Source organism: Trifolium pratense, linkage group LG4 (assembly GCF_020283565.1).
Source record: "Trifolium pratense cultivar HEN17-A07 linkage group LG4, ARS_RC_1.1, whole genome shotgun sequence".
Lineage (NCBI taxonomy): Eukaryota > Viridiplantae > Streptophyta > Magnoliopsida > Fabales > Fabaceae > Trifolium > Trifolium pratense.
In genome coordinates this window covers 10,415,657-10,424,125 of record NC_060062.1, presented here as the reverse complement: position 1 = coordinate 10,424,125, position 8,469 = coordinate 10,415,657, and positions in this window count along the sequence as shown.

Genomic DNA, 8,469 nt, shown 5'->3' with positions numbered 1-8,469 from the left:
TATGATCAATTAAGTCGACGACACCATGAAGCAACGAGTTTATGACAACAATGTCAACGTGTAGCACGACAAGTCAACAAGCAGCATGTAGGGAAGATGATGTTCACTAGGTTAGTTGCTATTGAAGATGAAGTAGAAGACATGAAAAAGGAGGGTTAAGAAATAGAAAAATAAAATAAAAGACAACGTTTTTATTCTTATTCATTCAATTTGTCACTAAGATTAGCCCATACGATTTCCTACGGTTTTGTCTACACTGAAGACAATCCGTGGATGTCAATGTAAAATTAATTTTACGATGATAGTACTAATCCATATCCATATTAAAGATGAATCAAGACGAAAGGCAAGAAAAATTAAAACGCTGAAGCAGCCTACGGCCACACGTAGCCCTGTGCTACAACACCGTAGGCCTATTCCAAAGCGTAAGGGATCAAAATTTCAACACAATGTCGTCCCTATAATGTTGTGCTATATGACCATAGCAATCTCAGGCCTAACCAAAACCCAATTTTTCAAACTTCCATGAACGTAAGTCACCTCAAACACACAAAACACCACCCTACCAAACTCCAACTCCAAACATCTTACACCTACAACCCAACACTAAACCCTACCTAAACCAACGACCCTACCCAAACCCTCAATCACACAAACAACCATCCATCCAAACAGGGCCAATCCCGAGTATGGGCAACACGACACTTTGCCCAGTGCCTAAAAAATAAGAGGCCTCAAAATTAATTGGTTAGATATTTCTAAAACATTTGCTAGCTATGTTTAAGAGTTTGTTTGGCCCAGCTTTTTTTAGAGCTTATGCAAACAACTTATGCAATTTTTATATATTATTATAAGTTTGTCAAGCTAGTTTATGATAAAATAGCTTATAAAATTACAATTTTCACTAGTGTGAACTTATAAAATAGCATAAAACCTAATTTATATTACACAAATTGTTTGCATAAGCTCTAAAAAAAAACTGGGTCAAACAAGCCATAAGTATCAGTTAATTGTATAAACATATTAAATTTATTAAATGTTTTAGTTTGCATTAGGCCTCGAACCGGTCATGCATCCAAAAACTTAGACCTAACACAAACAAATCCTCACCCTTACCCCACCCTTAACCTAAACCTCAACCCAACTATCCAAGCTTCAACAATCCATCAATGTAGAACCTTGTACAAAAGTTGCTAATGGCTATATACCTATCAAATGTACGTGACTTCTTATTAAAAGCAATTCAATAAGTTTACCTAACTCTCTCACAATTCAAGTATGTGAAATCTCATAAAATAACCTAGCAGGAACACATATAAATATACTACACTAACAAATGCCCTAAAGAAATATAAAAATCAACTACAACCCCATCAAAATTAATCTCTTGATTTATAAAGAACCATGGATTATGGAGATATCAACAAAAAGATACGATTGTAGAACACCATTAAAAATAACAAAGATTTGACCTCATGCATATGATATTAAAACACAATCTAGACACGTGATTGTACATGGATATCATTATTTGATTTCTCAATACGGTCACAATTAATTGATTAATTCACCATCATACATCAATTGTTCCGTTAATACAAAGATCTATATTTTTCACTTCATGAAAATATATAGGTAACAAGAAATTCAACAAAACTGAAAATAACAAGCAACTTCAAAACCTTAAACCGATACACCGTAGACCTAAAACAGGTATGTGTCTGTTTGAGGAGTAAAAGAAGGCGTGACTGCGAAGAGTTTCTTCCTGGCAAGACAGTGAGGACGGTTGGTGAAACTGACGTGTGAATCAAAGGAAGGAACCATATTCTCCTGATCATTTTGGTTAGGAGAATTATTTGGTGTTATAGGTGTTATTGGTGAGAGTTGAGAGAAAGATATGTCTTCATGAAATCTTCTTGAAGAAGTGTTTCTTGCTGTGATCTTTGAGTCTCTTAGTTTTGCTAGGGCTCCTGGTTTTAGATACCGATGAGGTGTTTTGATTGGGGATGAGGATTTGCTTGAGTTTGGTTTAGGGCTTTGTTTCATTGTCATTGTTTTGAATGTTACTAGAGGAAGGAGGAGAGAGAGAGAGAGAGAGAGAGAGAGAGAGAGAGAGAGAGAGAGAGAGAGAGAGAGAGAGAGAGAGAGAGAGAGAGAGAGAGAGAGAGAGAGAGAGAGAGATGAAAATGAATAGGTGTGTGTGTGGAAAAGGGTGAGACTTTGAGAGGTATTTAAAGTGTGGATTTGGTTATTGGCGGGAAACAACGGTCTCATTCCGTGTGAAAGCAGAGTAATAAAACTAGGGCTCACCATTTTCATTAAACTGATCCATTAATGCCGTTTGAAGCATCACATCTCTTGGACTGCATAATTATCATACAGAGACTAATATTGGAATTCCTTGTCGGCTTTCTGTAAAATACTCGTTTGGACGAGGGCTTCCAAATACATCGTAAGCTAAACCCGTGCTGACAAATAACCAACCCGCAATGAATAGGGAGGGTATAGTAATGCTTTTATATAGTATTAATTAAACCCCATCAAAATTAATGCCTTATGCAGACTAATATTGATTTATATAGTATTTTATTTTTGGTAAGATTTATATAGTATATATCAACACTAAAGAAGAAAAACTTTTATTATTTTTCCAAAAAATATATTATTTAAGGTATACAATTAAATTTTTTGATGATCAAATTTGTCTTATTATGATTTATCTTTTTGTATCAAATGTAATTTTTATATTTAATTTATATATTATAAAATTTTAGCTGCCCCAGCCCAAATTGTTTTTCAGTTCCGCCACTATTTGTGTGTGTTTGTGAAAATACAGTTGACATGTTATTAGGGTTTCATCCATTTAAAAAAGTTCTTTAAAAAAAAAAATCCATTAAAAAAAATCATTTTTGATACCTATGGTTTTAATCCGCATCTTTGGAGAACAAAACATTGTATCAAACCACTAATTAAAGTGAAAAAGAAAATAGAATTAGAAAATATTAATTTATATAGTTGTTGGGCATAAATTTGGTGCTTATTAATTAAAAAAGTTAAGTAGTAGGTCCATTATTTATTTGAATGTTATATTAGTAAAATGTGGCTTTCAAGTATCGCGTCGAAGTTCTCGCGAGTTTAAACACTCAAACTAGCGGTTGTTTACCAAATTCCCACGTAAACAATAGTATATATATATATATATATATATATATATATATATATATATATATATATATTTTGGTAAGATTTATATAGTATGTATCAACACTAATTTTTTTGGCGAGGTATACAATTAAATTTTTTGATGATCAAATTTGTCCTATGACTTAATTTTTTGTATGAAGTTTAATCATGTAGTCACACAGTCATATATCGGTAGCCATCTTATCAAGATCGGACGATACCTATTTAAGTACCTATTTTTAAAACTATTAAACAAAAATTAAATATGTTTTTCTTGGTCTATCTCGTGTTAATCAGATGGCTACAAAATATTGTGACGGCATGATTGAATCAAACCATTGATTGTTGGTTCCATTTCCTACTCCTTGAACATTAGTTAGGAATAAAAAAAAGGAAAATTTTGCAAGGAAAATATTACTTTTTATATTTTAAAAATGTTAATTAGTACACAAGCTAACTCCAAGATAACTTTTCTATTTTTAGTTTTCTTAAGTGGTGACTCGAGAGTCCTGTTAGCATTTTCCTTATTTAATTTGTAATTTGTAAAGAATTAGTTGATTTCAATAGTAGGTTAACTTTATAATGTAAGTGTTTTTTAGTGTCTTTTTATCTCAAGAGGAAGTGTTTTTTATGTAAAAGTATAAAATGTGGCATGATTCAGGGACAAATTTAGTGTGGGGGTAGTGGGGTCAGCCGACCCCACTTGCCTATTATATTTTTAGTTAATACTAATATTATTTATGCAATATGATCTCATATATTTGATATTATCATTTTTTATATAGTCAATTTATTACACTATAACAAATATAAAATTAATAAGACTAATTTATAATATTAATGAGTATCATAAGAGTATTGACTAATAAACCAAAATAAGTAATTTTGTATAAGAAAATGTTAAAATTATATAAATAACAATTTATATTTTTTTACGTTATAATTTTGACCCCACTTACTAAAATTTTTGGATCCATCCCTGGCATGGGTCTCACTTGAAATAAAATTTTGTTGTGTATTTATGCACTTATAGCCATTGTACTTTACTATATATGTAAGGCAAATTTTCATATTTTTTAAGAGCTATCATATTTTATTTTATTTATCAAGTAGTTTAATGGCAAGACTCACACATATAAATATGAAAAAACGTGAAATTCAGGATTCGAACCCCGATCATTCCAATAATATCACATGTACCATTTGAGCTACCGATAGGGATGAATAGAGATATGGGTAATATAATAACTCTTGGAAACATGCCAAAATGGTAACAACCGTAAACATTATAAAATAAAGAACACACAAGATTTGATCATGCATGGGATTCAACCAATATGCCTAGGTCTGTGACTACAAAGCGGCTGCACGCCTACACTACCTTTCATAAATTTCAGTTTTATATGTAGTTTTTTCCGCTTTTGTACTACAATGGTTCTAAATTGTGGTTAGATTATGTTGTGAACTTTGATATTGGGACAAAATGTAGGAAAATGCAGCAGCAATTGCAATTGTGATTATGTTACGGAGACCTCAAAAAATATTATATTGTGATGCAATTGTTGTTGCCGACCGCAATTTAAAACTACACATCTATGGATGCACACACGAATTAAGAGATTGCTACATATCAGAAGAATTACGAACTTGTATTTCTAGAAGCATTGCATCACCAAATGAAAATGCAATGGTTCCAAGGGCATTGAAGGCTTTGAAAGACTTAGATGCAAAACTACCCTACAAACTATAGTTTACTGATGTTCTATCAATAGTCTTCCCTAAAAGTTGTTGCAAACAAAAAGTTTAATGTTATTGTCAACATGAAATGAAGAAGAGGAATATTCAATCATGTCTTAAGATATTTATAGATCACTACTCACGAGCATACCATTGTAACCGGTGCTCTCAACGGGCGGAACGGATAGAAATTATATAAATAGGAGATAAAAATACACCAAAGAGAAGTCCATAAAAGGAAGTACAAAAAGTACCAAGTCCAAAAAAAAAAAGAAAAATACAATGAACTTGTAAAGTTCCTAAGGCATCTTTGGACTAGACCGAGAGCCACTAACCTCAAACACCAGATGCCTAAAAGAGAAGAAAACAAGAGAACCCGCCAAGACCACCATGTCCCAATATCACCACAACACATGACTCTAACGGCTACAACACAAAGGGAGCGGGGGTTAGCAGAGTTTTTGGCCAAATACCATTTTCAAGAAAAAAGTTTCACCCTATCATTCAGATATTCACCCGATGAAGTTCCCCTAGTAAAAATTAAGTCATTTCAGAAAATCCGGATAGACCAAATAACACCGTTCCAAATTAATAACCACCCCATTAATATATGTAATCAACTAAAACCCCATCAAAATTAATCCCTTAATTAAGAAAGAAGGCACAATTTTCAGTGTGTAATAATTAGTCAGTTTTTACTCCCAACAGCATATAAATACGCAGATAGAGATTTCACAGCCTCTCCAATGTTTCTATCCCCAACAGAAAAACAAATGATTGAACAAAATAAAAAGAACCATGGATTATGGATATCGACAAAAAGATACGAATGTGGAACACCATTAAAAATAACAAAGATTTCACCCCATGCATATACTATTAAATCGCAAATCTTACATGGATATCATTATTGATTTCTCAATATAAGGTCACAATTAATTAATTAATTCACCATCATACATCAATTGTTACGTAAATACAAAGATCTATATTTTGCATTTCATCAAATATATAGGTCAAAGAAATTCAACAAAACTGAAAATAACAACAAACTTCAAAACCGATACACCGTAGACCTAAAACGGGTATGTGTCTGTTTGAGGAGTAAAAGAAGGCGTGACTGCAAAGAGTTTCTTTCTGGCAAGACAGCGAGGACGGTTGGTGAAACTGGCGTGTGAATCAAAGGAAGGAACCATATTCTCCTGATCATTTTGGTTAGGAGAATTATTTGGTGTTATAGGTGTTATTGGAGAGAAAGATATGTCTTCATGAAATCTTCTTGAAGAAGTGTTTCTTGCTGTGATCTTTGAGTCTCTTAGTTTTGCTAGGGCTCCTGGTTTTAGATACCGATGAGGTGTTTTGATTGGGGATGAGGATTTGCTTGAGTTTGGTTTAGGGCTTTGTTTCATTGTCATTGTTTTGTACTATGTTACTATAGAGGAGAGAGAGAGAGAGAGAGAGAGAGAGAGAGAGAGAGAGAGAGAGAGAGATATGATAGCTGTGGTGTGTGTGGGAAAGGGTGAGACTTGAGAGGTTTTTAAAGTGTGGATTTGGTTAATGGCGGGAAACAACGGTCTCATTCCGTGTGAAAGCAGAGTAATAAAACTAGGGCAACATTATTTGTTGTGATCATTAATTACATATATTTTCATTAATTAATTCATTAAACTCTATTAACTTCTGTTTAATTATCATGTGAACATTCTCCCTTGGAATGTTGGAGAAGTAAACCATTCCAACTTCCAAGACCAAAAAGTATGGTTTCAACTTCAATCATCATATGATATGTTTATCGTTCTAAATGGATCCAGGACTCTGAATCAGTTGCAAATTTTACTGTGGAATATTTTATGTTAAATTATTTAGTGGCCAAAAATTTAAACCTTAAAGTTTGAGGTAAATAGGTGCAAAAATTCTAGATTCAAATTCAGCCTCTACAAATTGCAATACCGATTAAATTGTGCTTATTATTAGATTTTTATATTGGGTCTAACACATCCTTATAAAACTGGTTATACAGAGTATTTCTCTCACTTTATAAAAACATATATTCAGGTCACCTCGCAACTGATGTGAGACTTCTTAATACAATCACTCACACTCGGTCTTGGGGCGTGCGCGAATATAAATGGTAGATGACCCGGTCAGAAACTTTATAGCAGGTAGCCTAGCCGATCGTGAAAGAGGATTTCCATATTAGAATTGAGAGTTGGGTCTTGTTCAAAAAAGAATTGAAAGTTGGGTCTAACTCGTGCTTAAAAAATCAGCTTATCAAGTGCGGATTTCCCTTACTTTATAAACATGTATTCAGACCATCTCACAGCCGCAACTAGTCATGTGCTGGAGCCGATAGAGATTGGTGGGGGCTGGGTGCTGGCTTCTGATGACTTTGCTTGGGGGCTGGGTTCATCCCTTTTCTTCTTCTTTTGTCATTTTTCTTTTTCTCTTCTGGTTTTGTCCGGGTTGCTAGATTTGGGCGGGCTGGTGTCTACTGGCGTCACTTTGTTTGTTTTTTGGTTTTTGTGCTTGTATCCTTTTTATGTTTTCTTCTTTTGTGAGTACTTCCGGTACTCATATTTGTTTGTGATATCCCCTTGTATTGGTAACTTCTTATTTTTATATATATATGGGGAGGGATCAAATTACACCGGTGTAACATTTGAGTAATATTACACCGCTCAATAATGCTTTAACGAATACAAATTTTATAAAACTCACCGTTTGATTGAAAGTTTAAATCGTATAGATCATCTATGTTAAATTTTATAAAAATCTAAAATCGTTTTATATGTTATTGTGATAGATCAAGATTAATTGTATTCAATAAAAAGACATAAACTATTAATTTTGATCGGTGTCAATAACATATCAAACGATTTTAAATTTTTATAAAATTTAACATGGATGATTTATATGTTATAAGATTTCAATCCAACGCTGGATTATGTAAAATGTATTCGTTAAAGCGTTATTGAGTGGTGTAACATTAATCAAATGTTACGCTGGACTATATATATATTTGCCATTCAAAAAAAAAAATCATCTCACAGCCAATGTGGAATTTCTTAACACTTAAAAAAAATCATTAATATTTTTTATCACACAAAAAATATATATGGCTTTATGATATATCAATGCATATATGAATGACGTGGCGCAGAGTTTTAATTATCCCTTTCCTCCAAACTCTTTTGGTGACCCCCTTTTAGCCCAAATTTACAAATCAAAGTTTAGTTGCCTAAGCGATTGACATAGGGACCAAGATTTCTTCCTTTGTAATATTTCAGGCTCATTTTCTACGTATTTAGTAGACAATCTCGGCGTTGTATCTTACGATCTTTTTGACCCTCCTCTTTCGTAGAGTTTTTGTGTTCCGTGATAATCGAACCATGTACTCTATGGTCCAAGTACATGTATGAAACCAATTAAAATACTAATATATGTTTATGCTTAAATCCACTACATGAAAAACAAAATTTTCTTGTAGTCAAGATCCCCATAAAATTAAAGAAAAGAAATTTTGTACAATATTTTTGTTTTAGACCCAAG